Source organism: Mus musculus, chromosome 1 (assembly GCF_000001635.26).
Source record: "Mus musculus strain C57BL/6J chromosome 1, GRCm38.p6 C57BL/6J".
In the NCBI taxonomy this organism is placed as follows: Eukaryota; Metazoa; Chordata; class Mammalia; order Rodentia; family Muridae; genus Mus; species Mus musculus.
Genome location: NC_000067.6, coordinates 12023110 through 12040399, shown reverse-complemented (window position 1 = coordinate 12040399; position 17290 = coordinate 12023110). Strand labels below are relative to the sequence as shown.

At 39.7% G+C, this 17290-nt stretch overlaps 1 long non-coding RNA gene across 1 annotated transcript in view; it reads left to right on the top strand.

Annotated features, from left to right (window-relative positions):
- Window positions 1-11316, top strand: part of Gm30974 — a 31950-nt gene extending 20634 nt beyond the window's left edge. Inside the window, exons 2-4 of the long non-coding RNA XR_373208.2 lie at window positions 4999-5100; window positions 8038-8219; window positions 11153-11316. This is a non-coding gene — a long non-coding RNA (predicted gene, 30974). The remainder of the gene's footprint in view (window positions 1-4998; window positions 5101-8037; window positions 8220-11152) is intronic.
- Window positions 11317-17290: the final 5974 nt, after the last annotated feature.

The window sequence follows — 17290 nt, the reverse complement described above, 5'->3', positions numbered from 1 at the left end:
TGTAGTGATCAAGAGATCCTCGCTGTGTAGTTATGCTTTTTTCTCCCGTTGACCCTTTGTGGGTAGGTCTGATAGTTTTGGTCTTGTTTGTTCTGATATATGGACTCTGTTACTGTTTGAAACTGTGTGTAGAGGCAGTCAAGACAGGTCAGAAAATCCTTACAGAGCAACAAGAAAGTATGTCGGAAAAGGAGAAGGGCTTAAAAAGAAAAAGGAAAAAGAAAGGAGACACAGTGTTATCAGGTGGACAGAAAGGACAAAATAAAAGAGCCGAGGTGGAGGAGGAAGGCGAATTAGCTTCTGTGCCTCCTCCCTATGCCTCCTCAGCAGCCACCTATAGGTGGACCTTCTGTCCAGAGATTTGGCGTATTGACTCCCCAGATGGACACAAGGTGATTGAGGTTATGGTCTCATCACCACGAGGTATTGTGTCCATCCCCCTGGGGATCGACAGGATCAGGTGTTGACGTGGGCGAGAGGGTCTGTTTGTGTGTTTCCACAGGACCAGATGGAACCTCTTTGGGTGCCGGAGAGATTGGTGAGACGCTGCAAGAATGAGGCTCCTGATCCAGTTGCCCCTGTGGATGTGGTGGATGGTCCCACAAGCACAAAGGATGGAGCCGAGATGGGAGATCCTTTCGGTATTCCAGAAGCCGATACCAGCTCGACATGACATTCAAATTTTTCCACGCTTTTTGATCCCTGAATTCCCCTTAAAGAGATAGTCTCTCTGGCCATCTATCCCTTGCTTCAGGGAAGATGAGCGGGGATGAGAGCCCTGGGATGTATGCTTGTTATAGTGTGTGTGTTTTTTGTGTTTGGCACATGTGTTAGGTGCAGAGTGTGCGGCCCGCACTTTCGCCATGGTAGCGTAGGCTTTTGCTGCAGTGGAGGCGGGACAATCTCCTCAGATTCGGTTTGCCGCTCTAAAAGAAATTATGCTGCGTTATGCCGTGGGGTGCGAGGCTAAGCACTGCACAGAGGATAGCTTGCTGTTGGCATCCTGTGGAAGGTACGTCTGATTGCATGAAGGTTCAGTGTCCTAGTTCCCTTCCCCCAGGAAAACGACACGGGAGCTGGCCAAGACCTCTCTGGGTGATGAGCCTAAGAGATGGTTTTGTGTAGGGCCCCTATGCTTGCACACTGGGGATCAGACCTCTACCTTCACCCATGAGGCTTGCTTGCAGCAATTAAGATCTGGCCATAGGTTAATTAACATCCTGGCCTTTTGATGCACCTGCCGCAAGCAAAACACAATCTCCCCAGGAGTGGCTTGGCATGATAGAGAGGGAGTCAGTGATAAGACTCCCTGGGCATGTCACCAACCTAAGACAGGGATCAAACCAATGCTGTTTGTCTCCCAAAGACGGGTAAGGGGCATGGTTGCGAGGGGCTATCTACAGACATTCTCTCTGCCAAAAAAGAAAAAAGGGGGAATTGTGGGGAGCGGGTGTGGCGGCAGTCCCAAAGGCGCCAGGGACTGCAGCTAAGTCATATGACTTGCACCTGACTTCCTCATATAAGACACAAACATCTTGAGTGCTGCGCAGGTGTACCAGGATACAGGTGAATCCAATTTGGTGGAGATTTGCCCCTGCTGCACTGATTAGCTGAAGCTGCGTGCCTGGTGAGGTGGCGTGGCCTGCTGTGCGTGGATGTGAACTGAGAGTATAAAAGAGTGAGAGGCCCAGGGTTCGGGGGAGATATAAAAACAAGGGAGATATAAAAACGAGGGCGATATATAAACAAGGGAGATATAAAAACAAGAGAGATATAAAAACAAGGGAGATATAAACAAGGGAGATATAAACAAGGGAGATATAGAGAAAGAAGAAACAGGACTGAATAAACGTGTGCAGAAGGATCCTGCTGTGGCGTCGTTCTTGCTGGCGAGTTGGGGGCGCGCTCGAGAGAAGAGAGAGGGGGGGAAGGCTAGAGAGAAAGAGAGAGAGAAAGAGAGAGAGAGAGGAAAGGCTAGAGAGAAAGAGAGCAAGAGTAAGAGGGAGAGAGTGAGAGGACAGAAGAGAGGAGAGGAGAAGACAAAGAGAGAGGAGTGAGAGAAGTGAGAGGTAAGAGAACAAAGGAATGAGAAAGAAGTGAGATAGGAGAGAAGACAAAGAGAGAAGAGTGAGAGGGTGAGAGTGAGAAGTAAGAAAGAGATGAGGAGGGGCCTAACAGTCCCTTTTTATGGTCTTTACTGTTGCTAGATAATTGGGAGGAATTTAGCCTGAAGGTCAGAAGCTTGAGACATTGCCTACATGACTTCTAGCCATGCTTCTTCCCTTGTGGGAGCAGTGGGGGGTGGTTACTTAGGCAGGAGCCAGAGTTCCAGGAGCATGAGGGAATGCCTACTGTGTCATACAGATGAATTAACACCCTTCTGGGGTTCAGACCTCAGCTCAACTGGAGACCAGCCTGTCTGTGCAGAGCCCAATGCCCCACTAGGGAAGGCACTTTTGCATTTTACTTTACTAATAATGTTGACAGGGTTGTGGTATTTAATCTATCTTTTCTTTCAAAACAATAATTCACACCCAAGAATTCTATTTTGCCCCAATCAAAATAATATTTCAGAAAATGAGCTAACTTTCTATTCACACTCAGAGTTTTTGGAAAGACATATTGTGGTTTACAAATATTAATTATAATTGTTATTGCTTTTTATATGTGTGTGCTTAGTGTTGGGTGTGTGTGTTTGCAGGTGCACACATGCACACATGAACACACATGTGTGTGCATATGTACACACATGTACTCTGGTGTTCAGTCAGAAGACAGTTTTGAGGAATCAGTACTGTTTGTCCACCTGTATGTGGGCTCTTTGAATTGAGTGAAAGCAATTCTTGGGCTTCTATGGCAAACTCTTTTCTGCTGAGATATCTCACCAGATCCCTATTATGTTCTTTGTATCAAGCCCACGTATTGTAGGCTACCTCTTATGGATAGATATTGCACAAAATCACATTTATACTACCAAGATTTCAGAGAAAATTATTGCATGTTATTGTTAAAATACATTGTGTCACCATCTGACATCTGTGACCATGTTTTCATAAAGCAGGATATGTGAGTGGCTGTGGACCCATACTTCCAACACTGACTGTTCAGTGGCTCTCCATAGGGGAAAAGATATAATCATTAGTAAACAAACTCTCCAACATACTATTTTGTTTTAAGGATCAAGACCTGGCCACAAGTTATTGCACCATAAGCCGAGAGTATCCCATAAGTTATCTGTGAAAAACAAAGTGCCCAATGTTCTTCTTGTGCCAACTCATATTTTATAGCTTTGAAAGAAAGATGAAATTTCAAGACCTGTAAGTCATATAAAGTACTCAGAAATTGCTGGTTGTTTGTGAGCCTAGAGGCTGCCTGGGGCTGAGAACAAAGAAAAACAAACCTGGGCATTCCTGGGAACAGCTTGACCATAAAGATAAAGAGGAATGTGAGGACATAACAGGGCTATCTTAACTGAGTCAGCAACTCACAGAACCCTGACACCCTGACCTGCACATATTCTTTTTGCTGACACGTATTCTTTTGCTGATGTTGAATAAGCCAATAGTGTGTCACTATGCTGAATTCCTCACCCCTAAGCCTTTTACCCCATAAAAACCCCTAGCTTTCCAGCCTCAGAGTCAAATCCACTGTCTCCTGCGTGAGATATGTTTCGACCAGGAGGTCTGTCATTACACTACCTCATTTGTTTACATCAAGAAGGATTCTCATGTTTCTTTGGGTGTGCTCTCTCTCCTGAGACTAGAGTGGGGGTCCCTGAAAGGGGGTCTTACAGCTTGTACCTGTTTCATGGAAGTTTTTGAAAACTATTTGTGAAAGAATATTCTATTTGAGAAAACCTTCCCTTCCCTATGCAAATCCTCACAGTTGTTGATTGCAAGATGAAATGGAACGTTTTCCTGCAAGCATTCTCCCACCTGTGAGAGCCTCACCTGATGCTCAAAGCCCTAGAGTTAAATTGATTGACTGACATTTGATCAGTTAGCTTTCCAGATCCTGCCTGAGCCACAAATGATTCTGTCTAGTAAGCACTTGTTTCTGGCTTTGTCATTTTGGTACAAAGTAGATTCATCCATCCTCATATTCTTCAAAATTAAACATAGGTGTCTCAGTGAAGATTTCTAGTACTCTGATGAAACACCATGACCAAAAGCAAGTTCAGAAGGAAAAGCATTATTCTTTATACACCTCTAGGTGATAGTCCATCACTGAAGTAAGTCAGAGAGGGAATTCAAACAGGGTAGGAACCAAGAGCTGATGCAGAGGCCATGGAGACTGAGTACTGGCTTACTTTCATGGCTTGCTCAGCCTGCTTTCTTACAGAAGCCAGGACCACCAGCCCAGGGATGACTCTACACACATCATGAGGGCTGGACCCTCCCTCACCAATCACTAATTAAGAACTATAGCTTGTGTCAATCTGACATAAAATTAGCCAGAACAGTAATTCAAACAACATCCACGTGAAATTTCCTCCTTTCTTTCTTTCTTTCTTTCTTTCTTTCTTTCTTTCTTTCTTTCTTTCTTTCTTTCTTCTAATTCCTGTCTCCCCACATCACTCTTTTGTGTTTGCATGTATGAGTGTGTGTATGTATGTGTGTTTGTGTGTTTCTGTGTGTGTGTGTGTGTGTGTGAGAGAGAGAGAGAGAGAGAGAGAGAGAGAGAGAGAGAGAGGAATCAAATGTAGGGCCACATATGTTAAAATATTTTGACCAGGCTTCCTACTGTTGGAGAAGAATCATCATGATGAAAGCCGTTGTCATGCCAGGTCAGTGGCTAACCAAGGTGAGGTCATCCCTGCTCCCGCTGAGTTACATTACTTGCGTAACTGCACATAAGGCATTCTATTACACCAGTCCGTAAATTTATCTTCTTTTTAAATATTCCATAACACAATGCATATTAATTGACACAAGACCTAAGTAAAATGTCATTTCAATTTCAATGCCTATCCCTGCTTCCTATTTCTCTTTTCTTTAGATATAACATCTGTCTGGGCAACACCCAGGAAGACAGAATGTCTTTGTGAATTCATGAGTTCAAGGAAACATCTAGATTTTAACTTTCAGGAAGATGAACAAGGTAGGCTATAAAACATATTTTAAAGGTGCTCATTAGATGAAATAATATGCCCTGAAGAAAACAAACACCACATATCTTCTTCTTACTCTTTCCTAAAATAGTTTGCAAATTCCTATCAACTCAATTCTTTCAATTTATGTCCATGAAAATGTTCCTGGCAAAATTTCAAAATTCTACTCCTATAATTCTTAAAAAGTCTACCTCTGGGTAACATATATAATGTATCTGAAAGGATAAAACCTGGACTCTTAAAATGTCATTCCTATCTTTAGCATTTGCAAAGCAATTACCACTTCTCTCAGATTTAAGACCATTGGAGTCTAATGCTGAGTATACTTGCCAAAGTATTTTGTTGTCAGTTGATATTGGGTAACAAAGCACAGTAAAGGAACACTCAGCATGCCCATAGTCCTCTCTGTTAGTTATTGTTTTAGAGACCAAAGAAGAAGTTTAGATGGAAAAGAAAACCTGCATAATGCCCCAAACCACCACATCAATTTCCTTTCACCATGTGGCTTTCCAATTTTTGAGAAATAAATTGGGTTTTGCACTTTTCTGAAAATCTATTAGATGCACATGGAAAACAATTGTCTTAGAGTTTCTATATCTGTGAAGAAACACTATGACCATAGCAATTATTATAAGGAAAACATTTATACAAGGCTAGCTTACAGGTTTAGAGGTTTAGTCCATTATTGTCATGGAATTGAGCATGGCAGCACACAGGCAGACATGGTACTGGAGAAGGAGCTGAGACTTTTACATCTGGCTTGGCATCCAGCACAAAGAGAGAGTGACTCTGAGCTTGGCTTGAGCTTCTAAAACTGCACCCCACCCCATTACATATCTCTTTCAACAAGGCCATGCCTCCAATAATGTCACTGCCTGTAGCCGGGTGTTGTTACACAAACCAGGTTCCTGAAGGGGAGAATGGGTCTGAATGGAGAAAAGACAGGGAAAAATACGAAGCCAAGACAAAGATACTGATCAGAGCCCCAAGTTTACTTAAGAGTCTGAGCTTATAAAGGGGGAAGGCCCATCACCCACCATACCATGTTCTTGATGATTTGTCACCAGGTTGTCACTTGGTCACCAGGCTATTGCTTATTCAGGAATGTCTCAGGAAGACAGGTTCAGCCTCTCAGTGGGTATCGGTGTCTTGGAGAAGAGCACAGAGGTGACAGAACAATAGCCCTATCTAGGTCAGAAGACTCCATCCTAGGTGGTCTCCTTCACAGCGGCAGAGCAGGTCTGAGCCAGCCTGCTCGAGGCTGGAGGAAGCTACAATTGCCTATGAATCTATGGGGGCTGTTTGCATTCAAACCATCACAATAATGTTTAGTACTTATCAGGTAGTTATTTATCAAAAGAATGTCTTTAGATCTGTATGTTTAACTTAGGAGAGGCACAGAACCCAGGAAACTGGAAAGAAAGTGTTAGAGAAGATGACACAGATATTAAGGGAGGGGTGATATGTTCAGCATCTGTATGTATTTATTGTTCTTTTTCTCTGGCTCTTTTTTTTCTCTTTGTTTCAATGTTTTGTGCTATGGTTTGATTGTTTTTATTTTATCTTATTTTATTTTTGTTGACATTATTTCAGATGCCTGTTTGTATGAGAGAGAGGGAGAGAGAGGGAGAGGGAAAGGGAGGGAGGGAGGGAGGGAGGGAGGGAGAGAGAGGAGAGAGAGAGAGAGAGAGAGAGAGAGAGAGAGAGAGAGAGAGAGAATAAATATTTGGGTGGAGGGTCTTAAATGGTCTACTTGTTAAGTGCACTGGCTGCTCTTCCAGAGGAACAGGTTCAATCCTAACTCCCAACATGTACTGCTGTGCCCTTTAAGCATTTAAAAACCCCAAAAGATGTAATTAGGGGTCTAAACTCTCAAGAGCCCTGACACATTTGGAACTCTAGGTGATCTAAACTCTCAAGAGCCCTGACACATCTGGAACTCTAGATGATCTAGCTGCTCATGATACCGGCCCAGATCTCAGATGAACCAGATTTGAAGAGGTTTCTCAGTGCTAGGCATGCCTGACTGTAATCTGTATTTTGTACTTTAGTAACTAACAAGACCCAAATGGGACCTGTGGCTTTCAGCTAGACAGGATGCTTTCACAAACTAAAACTTTAATTTTTCTTTTCCTCATTGTTGTCTAAATCATGCTTTAGAGGTCTGTGGGCACTGGTATATTTTACCTGCAGTATCCATCCAGGAACTCCACATCTAAAAGTATTTCTCTCTAAGAATGTTAGTATCTATAAATATATGTTAGTTAATCCTTAGTTCATTCTGTAGGTAGCTTGAGTTTGCCCATCTGCCAACTAAAATTTCCATGTAGCAATACTTACTTTAGTCACATTGTTCTTTTTCATGATTTTTTATTTATAATAAAACTTTTGAAAGATTTGTTAATGTGTCACTGGAATTTATTTTCTTCCATGGTTCTTAAATTTTCATTTGTTCTAAAATGAACAGGTAATGTCTGCATAATGTTCACTTACATCAAAGTGCTGTAGGGTAATTGGCAACATCTGGCCAGACTGGCTGTACACAAACCGAAGCTGGGATTAGAGAGACAATAGTGGTAAGGAGCAGGCAAATAAGTGAACTCAGGGCAGTCCAACTCCACCAAGTTAGAAGACTTTCCTAATCTCTCTCTGTCTCTCTGTCTCTGTCTCTGTCTCTGTCTCTGTCTTTCTCTCTCTCGTGGTTTGTGTGTGTGTGTGTGTGTAGGGAGAAAGAGAGTGAAAGGATAGAGAGAGAGAGGAGAGAGGCATAGGAAAGGGTCTGGGAGAGAGAGAAGAGAGATGGAGAGAAAGAGGTGAGAGGGAATAGAAGGAGAGAGAGGGATGGAGAGAAAGAGAAAGCAGGAGAGAGAGAGTGGGAAAGGGAGAGAGAATTGTAATGAAGTCCTTATGCTCTTCTTTATTTTTAGATCACAAATCAAATGGAACAATTGAATCAAGGACCATGATTTTTCCAGAGAATATAGACATATGAAACTCAACTTGAATATATTCTGGAGTAAATACATCAGTGTCAAAAAAAAAAAATGCAAAGGAGAGGTTGCCCAGTGCTGACATTTCTAAGAAGTTTGAGTGAGAAGCTCTCCTGAAGGTATGTTCCTATGCCCTGCCTTTGGTCTGGAAGTAGGAGGAACATCTGTGTGGAATTTCACAGAGGTCATGTGATGTAGGAGCTTCTAGTGCATTCTGTGCTACAGCACCGATGTCCCTGAAGCTCTGTTAAGATTTATTTTAGCTTGTTCGGTGTTCTGAGGTAAGAAGTATGACTAATTAATATTTTATTTAAACAATGGGTAGAGAAAATCCTAAAAGAATATTGAAACAAGGATGGCTGTTTCTGCCTCTTCTTCTGATGAACTGTAGAGTACTCTTGAGTTTACACAGTGTTCCTTAGGCATCATATAGGAAAACCATTATCACCTGCTTCTTAGCTTTCTTCTCTTTGGAAACTCTTTTCACTCAAGGGGAAAAAAGTTGCTTTTGTTTTGTTGTTGAAAGTGGTTTTTAGAGACAAAGATTCTCTGCGTAACCTTGGCTGGCCTGGAACTCGATATATAGATCACGCAAGACTGGAACTCAGAAATTTGCCTCTCCTCTGCCTCCTGAGGACTGGGATTAAAAGAGTAAGGCCCAGTCTTATCAAATAAATATTTGTATGACCCTTTGCATATAAGTATTAAAACCAGTATGGAAATCAACTGTTTACCAATCATAAGTCATAAAATAATTATTAAAATTTTTTTGCAAAAGTATGGGTGGTCGAGTTCAGATATTCAATACCCAGTGTAAAATCTGAGTCCTATGCATGCCTGTAAACATAATATTGAATACTGAGCAAAGACAAGCAGATCCCAGGGCTGTGCTGGTCCAGGTTTGTTAAGAGGAAACTGCCCCACACATCTGCTGATGGTGGGGCATGAAAGCACACACATGGTCACACACACACACAAATGAAAGTAAGTTTAAACGGTAACAGGAGAGAAGTATTTACTTATTTTTATATAAAGAATCAAATCAGATAAATTTTGTTACTTCAGGAAAAAGAAAATTTTGAACACTTTCAGAGTTGATTGATATTTTGATTTTATAAGTATCAGTTCTGTGAATTTCAATTTCTACAAGTTTACAATTTGAAATGGCAGTATGTTTAAAGCCATTCCAGAAATTTTTGGAAATTTTGTTCTGATCCCATGCCAAAATTCATTTCACATTTAAAAAAAATGAAACTCGAGTTAGTGACTCAAAGGCAATTTTAAAAAGCAAATATTCTGATATAATATAATCTAAATATATACTACTTTGACCTTTAAATGGTTTGATGGGATAGTATGGAAGCAGTAAAACCTTAAGTGTATGTCCAGCAGCACTGATCATATTGCTTGCTCTGAAGGCATAGGGGGACTAAGTGTCTATGTAGTGTTCTAAAGGAAGGTTGCTGTGGACTCACAATGAACACTGGTGTGTGTCCTGTCATAAATAGCTCAGATCCTTATGTAATGGACTCTGAATTCACTTTGGTTGTTGTGTATTCAGAAACCATTTAATGAAGCCATGTTTTTTTCAATCCTTACATTCAGTTACTATACTTATATGGGGTCATGACCCAGAGTTAAAATGATTGGCCATAAGCAATACAGGGGATCTGATCACACTTATTTCACCTACTGGACACTAGTGCATGCTCTGCCTAACATAGCCTAGAGGCAAGGACCATTTTGGCATGATGGGCTGCAGAGGTCATCAGGATTCTCCTCCCATTCACAATACCACCCTTTTTGTTCACAGTTGGCTTTCCTAGTGCAGGGACAAGCCTAAGAAACATGTTCAGGGCCCTGTGTTGACATCAGTCTCTACTACTCACAAATGTCCAAGATAATCATCTCATAAAGAGAAAAAGAGTGAGTGTATTTTAGCTCAGAGTTTGGAGATAATCCATGATTGGTCAGTTTCATTGCTGTTAGGCCTGGGCAGTACAGTAAGACAGCGGCTTGGGAAAATGTCTAGGAAGCAGTAGACCTGTCAGGGGAGAAGCCCAGACAATTGGCAGACCTACCACCAAGCTCTGTACACCACAAGGTGGAAAACATACCTTCATTGCATTGGACTTTAGGGACATTTCTCCGAGACTCAGAAAGCACCAGGTGGAGTTCTTATACCATAAAAGGACATATGGAGGCATAGGTCAGTGCCATGCTACCATTCAATTGAATTCCAACTCTCAAAATGAATTTAAGAGCTCCTCAAAGCAATCTTACATGCTGGGACCTGGCCCAAACATAGTCACTTGGACAGACTAGGTAATTAGGCTCCTTCTTCCGGTTTGGGATACGGTCTGGCTTGGAATTAAGAACTGTTCAGTGTGGAAAATGTCTTGATACAGATGTAGTCTCACAGACTTCTTAAGATTTAACCTAGATAGCTGGGAACCAGGCAAACATTCTCAATTATCCTATGATTACTAAATTTTTCCCCCTTGTTGGCAAATCTCACAGTAATGTCACGACTGAGCAAAGGCAGCCCGGAGAGGAGCTGGCTTATGTTTCTAGCTCTTCAAACCAAATACTCAGACAGAGCATCTGCCTCACCCACATCACTGATGAATACTAAGTAGAAACAGGCCCATTAAAGGGACAGTTGCTATTCCAAATCCACATGGACTTTGAGTCATGTTCTTCAGATTAGCTGTCAGTCATTTTTATTGTAGAAAGATAATTAGAGTTAGGTAGGATCCTAATTAGATTCAAGAGCTGATAAAAGTACTTGTTTTAAGAGATGCTAGAAAAATATTTAGAAATGTTGAAAGAGTTGACTGCATGCCATCATGGAGCATAAGAGGTTGATGGAAGACATTACTAATTATGAATGTAATCAATATTCTAGAGGTCTGAGTTTTGAACAATAGAGTGGGTGACTGTTTCTCATACTGTGGATTATGGAGTTTGGATACTGTAGTTTTTTTTCCAACCAGAAAGCAGTGCAATTGTCACTGACAGTTGAAAATTTCTTTCATCCCTTCTCTTTTAGTTCCATGGCTGTTGAAATGGCAAACTCCAAAGTCCTTAAAAATTCATATGAAAGAAGATTCTCTCAGGAAGTCATTCATAGATCATCTTCCCAATAGATGATCCTCTGCACTTCTTTCAGGCCTGTAAACAGACTTGCTTATTAAAGAAATCAGCAAAAAGTTCCATTATCTACCAAGACAAATTTCACTCTAAAATATTCTGCTGTATTCCTGGTTATCATCTCAAAATAAGATGTAGAAAAGAAAATGCAAAGTGTTGGATGTCCTTATGCTATACTCTAAGGAGTGTACTTATGAAATAAAAAGAAGCTAAGTCACTAACAGGAATTTTAAAGAAGGGCACAATTATATCACGGATTATAAAACCACAACATTTTCAAAAACCTAGAGCCCGCATTTCATCAACAGCACTCATTTGTAAACATTATCTTTGGAACATTTATGTCACAGAAACCCATGCCTAAGTATCTCTATTTCCTTGGATGTCACAAGACAAAGATACAATGAATGAACTACTAGACGTGGAGAGTTTCCACAGATATGAAGCTTGATCCACGTGAGCTTAGCTTTTGAGAAGAAGCCCACCACACCACACCATACCACTACACCATACACATACACCATACCACTACACCTTACCACAACACAATACAACCCACCACATCAATAAAAACTCAGTTTGCATGCACACAGCCATGCTCTTGTCATTATTAAACATTTTATTATTTTGTTTATTTTTTATTATGTAAAATCTAACACACATATTTGGGTGCACCATACTTTCAGGGGTAGATATTATTAGTAAAATAAATGTTTTTCTGTAATGGTTAATGTTTGTAGTATTTGTAGACAGTCTGTGAATTTGAATTTTATTATATTTCTCTTCTTTATATCCTAAAAAATGAAACGTTGTTATATGCATGTGTGAGCACATGCCATTTGCGTGCAAGTGCCTGCAGAGGGCAGAATAGGGCATTGGATCCCCAGGGGCTGAAAATATAAGCATTTGGAAGTCATTTGACATGGTGTTCGAAATTGAATTCAGATCCTCTAGAAAGCAGGAAAAGCAACCTGGAAGATCAAGCTTAACCTTGGAGCTATCTCTCCAGTCTCCATAAGAAAACATTTAACAAGGTTTGCAATTATAAATACATTACAAATGCCGAAAGCACTCTGCACAGCTTTTCATGTGTGCTTAATGTCTGTTAATTGTTTTTTTGGTAATGCTTTTTATACATTTCAGAAAGACACATAAACCATTCACTGTGGTTGGTCTTTTCAGTGATAAAAATTGAACGGACCCTTAGAAAATACCCTACCTGGCAATAAAAACTAAGTGGGCCAGTCACACAATGTTGCTTCTTAATCATTCAGAATGATGAACCACAAACACCATCCAAGCCGGGATAGAAACCAGACATTGCTATTTGCTTTCCAAACTAGAAGGCTTTCAAAAGTGTTAACTGCAGTGAAAATCACTCATCAGAGACTGAGTTGACATTTAGTTACATACATAGAAAGATCACTTGTAAGACACTAGGCCTTTATCCAATTACACAGCTGCTGCAGGCAAGGCTTCCCTTAAACGCTTGAGACTTAATGTCTCCAGTTTCATGATTTGTCAGAGGCTGGGATATTCTCATGTATACAATGAACTAACTAGGAGATGGGACCCATGTCTAAATGCTAAATTTATTCATATTTCATACGCAACTAATATGCATGGTCCTATGGTAGTTTTCACTTCTTTCTTGCATAACAAATATCCATGGTGCAAAACTTTCCAAATTGTACAAGAACTTGTGCAAGGTTTTCAAGTTTCTGTCTACTGTAAGCTTCCTGTTTAAGGTTTATAATCAAAATAGAACATATCTTATTAATCGGATCGTCACCTTTAAATTTTTCCCTTATACTCCACAGTATGGTCCTCAGTGAGTTTTGTATTAGCAAAAACTAAGTGTCAATAGTAACCTTGAATAATGGTGAAATAGACAAGATAAATTCCATAACCAAAGTTATTTTTCTATTTGAGTTGCCAAAAACATTGTTTAATAAGTGAATATGTATATTCTATGGTCATATTTAGGCATCTGAATTTGAGAATATTCTTAGTCTCTTTTCAAACAAAAGGAGACTAACAACTTTTTCTCCTTCGGCTAGCGATAGTGATACATAGGAGAGAGCTGGGATTTGGTGCATGGCATCTGGTATCCTGTTATGAACAGAAATGGCTCTTCAGAGTCAGTCTGTTTCATTCCCAGCAAAGCATTGTCTCTAATGGGCAAATTAAATGTGTTTATGCTCTCTGTCATGGAGGCAAAACAAATAACTAAAGCATTGTGTGGTGTTCTCTTTCAGCAGATAAAGTATCAGGAACAGTTTTCATGCAGCAGGACATTTTGAAATCAAGACATTGTGTGTATTCTTTGGATTTTGACAAAATTCTCTAGACTTTGAACTACATCTTTATTCCCTCTGGAGATAAAAGTCTATATGGAAGTACTTTACCTGCTTGCTAATCAGCTGTATAATTTCTGAACATGTGTTTACTGCAAAAATCTTTTTATGAGCTTGTAGATTAGTTTAAAAGGTTTCCTGGATTGTGTCCAGTTATTTGAAACATTGCAACTTTAAAAGAGCCCTCTTCTGAAAAGATCTTCATATCTGCAAAGTGTTTGAGCCTGTTTCTGGTGTCTCCTCCTTATCATATATGTTGTATGAGGCTTAAAATTAAAAAATGACTAGTTTGAATTAGGGAGATAAAATTTTATTTTGACATAAGCATATTTGGTTATTAATTTTTTCTTAGGTTGTCATATTCATAACTTTTAGTATTACATTTCTACCTTATTAAGCCAATATATTTGCATACCTTCATAACAGGGTAATTCAGAATATGGTTTAATATATAATTATTAAAGCATCCCAGCAGATCTTCATTTGTTCCTTCTTTCCTCCAAATCCAGTCTCTCAGTCTTATGCTCACATCTGTGGCAGACCTCCCCTGTGTCCCTTCTCCCACCTCCAGTATCTCACATAGATCTTCCCTTACAAACTTTCCTTCCCAGAACTCACTGCTCTATCCCAGCCCCCAGATCCAGCAGGGACTCCCTAGGAAGAAACCCACAAGCCATTCAGACTAGGAAATCAAGTAGAGGAATGCAGATATTCACCTTCCTCTCCATTTCTCCATCTAATGGCTTAGCCTCATTCCCAGCTCAGTAGCAGACCACCTGTGTAGCTGTTTGTATTCTAATGCTAATTGGGTCCTCTAAAACTGTTTGCAAGAGAAAGTCTGAATGTAGCTTCTGGGAACCTGTCCCAATTAATTCTGATTGGTAAATAAAGATGCCAGCTGCTAATAGCTGAAGAGGAGAGACATAGGTTTAGGGTTCCAGGGTTTGGGACCATAGCAAGGGGAAGGATAAAGACATAGAGGCAGCTATGGGAGGAGAATAAAGTTTAGGAGGGAGAAGCAAAGCTACTATGTAAAGGGAATGCTACACAGACAGTTGCTCAATTGGGTCAAGAGAAGCCAAGATAGAAAATATACATTGGTAAGTAGTAACTTGGAGTTACTGGTGAGAGGTAGATTTTAACAGCATGGACATTAGGCAGTTGCCCAGCTATTGTGGTGCTTTTAAGGCATATCAAAATATAAAGGCTGTGTATGTGTCTTTCAATCGAAAACATAAACCGTTGAGACAGTTGTAACCCTGCATCAGGATTTATTTAAAATATCATTACTATACACATGCTGTGGCCTCTCCTCATTCTCTCACCCATTCCCAAGGGACTAAGCAGGTCCTGATGAAACACCCTGCTTTCATTCTTTATTGGACGCCCCCCCCCCAGCCCCTCATCCTAGTCCATCCCCGTTCCTAAGTGTCAGTTCCAAATATCTAGAATATATTTTTCTTGGAACCTCCAGTGGCCACATCTATCAGAATCCCAAAAGAGTTTCCTACTAGGCAACACACAGTCACCATATTCTCCTAATTACCAGAGAGAGCAAATGAATCAAACAAGATATCCAGCCAACAAAGACAAGACTAGATATCAGCATCAAGAATTATAATCTTCTCAAACTCAAATGCCTAGGAAATCACCTTAAAAACCTTTAAATCACATTTAGTAACAGCCAAGATAATATGTCTCCACTAGAGTCTAGCAATCCCACCACAGCAGGCCCTGAATATGCCACTATGGCTAAAGTACAAGAAAAAGTCCTGATAATAGCCTTTATAAATATGATCGGTGTCCTTAAAAAGAAATTAATACATCTTTTAAAGAAATGAATAAAAACACAAACAACTTACAGGAGAAAATGAAGGAAACAGTTTAAGCCTGAAAAATGGAAATGAGATCAATAAAGAAAATCAAAACTGAGGGAAATCTAAAAATGAAAAGTTTAAGAACTCAAACAGTGACTTCAGAGGCAAACTTCACCAGCAGAGTACAGTAGATAGAGAATGTTAGGCATTGAAGACATGAGAGAAAAAATAGATACATCAGCCAAAAAATGTTAAATCTTGAAAACTTCTATCACAAACATCCAGGAAATCTGGGCTATGATGAAAGGAACAAATCTAACAATAATAGCAAGAGAGAAGAGAAGAAACCCAGGTAAAAGGCACAGAAAACATTTTCATCAAATTCATAGAAGAAACTTTCCCTAACCTAAAAGAAATGTCTGTCTTTTTAAAAATTTTATTAGCTATTTTCTTCATTTACATTTGAAATGCTATTCCTAACATTCCCCATACCTTCCACCTGCCCTAAGAAATGTTTTTCAAGGAACCAGAAGCATACAGAACACCAAAAAGACTGGACAAGAAAAGAAAATCCTCTTGGCACATAATCATCAAAAAACTAAATGACAAACTTTGATCATTAAGAAAGAAAGAATGTCATAAGCTTCAAGGGAAAAAGACCAAGCATAGATGTATTAGATATAGGTCCATTAGAATAACACCTGATTCTCAATGGAGACAATAAAACCAGAAAGGCCTGGAAAGGGGTACTAAGAGACCACAAATGACAGCCAAGACTACTATATCAAGTAATTACAATAGATGGAGAAAATAAGATATTCCATGTGTTCACACACATACACAAAATATAACACAACTAAATACAAAGAATCAACAAACCCCATACCACTCACTCCGTGATATCCCTGAACATCAATGGTCTCAATTACTTCACAAAAAGGCATAGGCTAACAGAATGGTGGCATACTCAGGATCCATCTTTCAGCTGCATTCGAGAAACAAATCTTGGCTGGGCATGCCTTTAATCCCAGCACTCGGGAAGTAGAGGCAGGCAGATTTCTGAGTTTGAGGCCAGTCTGGTCTACAAAGTGAGTTCCAGGACAGCCAGGGCTATACAGAGAAACCCTGTCTAGAAAAACAAAAACAAAACAAAACAAACAAACAAAAAAACCAAGAAACACATCTTAACATCAAGGTACAATAATCACAATAACGCAATCACCCAGAGTAAACGAATGGAAAAACATGTTCCTAGCTAATAGACATAAGACACAATCTGATGTAGCCGAATTAATATCTGACAAAATAAACTTTAAACAAAAACTAATCAAAAGAGATAAGAAATAACAACAAACTTTTTAAAAGATAATTCCACCAAGAGGACATTGCAATTCTTAATATCTATGTACCAAACACAAGAGCACCCAAGTTTGTAAAAGAAACACTACTACAGTCTCAAACACATATTGACCTTCACACACTGATAGTGGGAGATTTCAATTTCCCACTTTTTTCAATAAACAGGTCATCTACCCAATAACAAAACAGAGAAATGATAGCAATAACTGGTATTTATAATCCAAATGGACAAAACAGATATTTACATAACATTTCATCCAGATACTTTTACTCAACGGTTTATAGAAATTTCTTCAATATTAACCACATTTTATATTCTGGATATTAATCTCATGTCAGGTGAATAAGTTGAAGACATTAGTACATCTAGTATGGAAACCAAAATAGATACTCCCCTACACCCCAAACTAGAACTACCATACAATCAAGATACAGTTTGAAGATATAAAATTTGGTGGGGGGTGGTGGGGAGCATTGTGTTACTGTGATTATTGTATCACATTT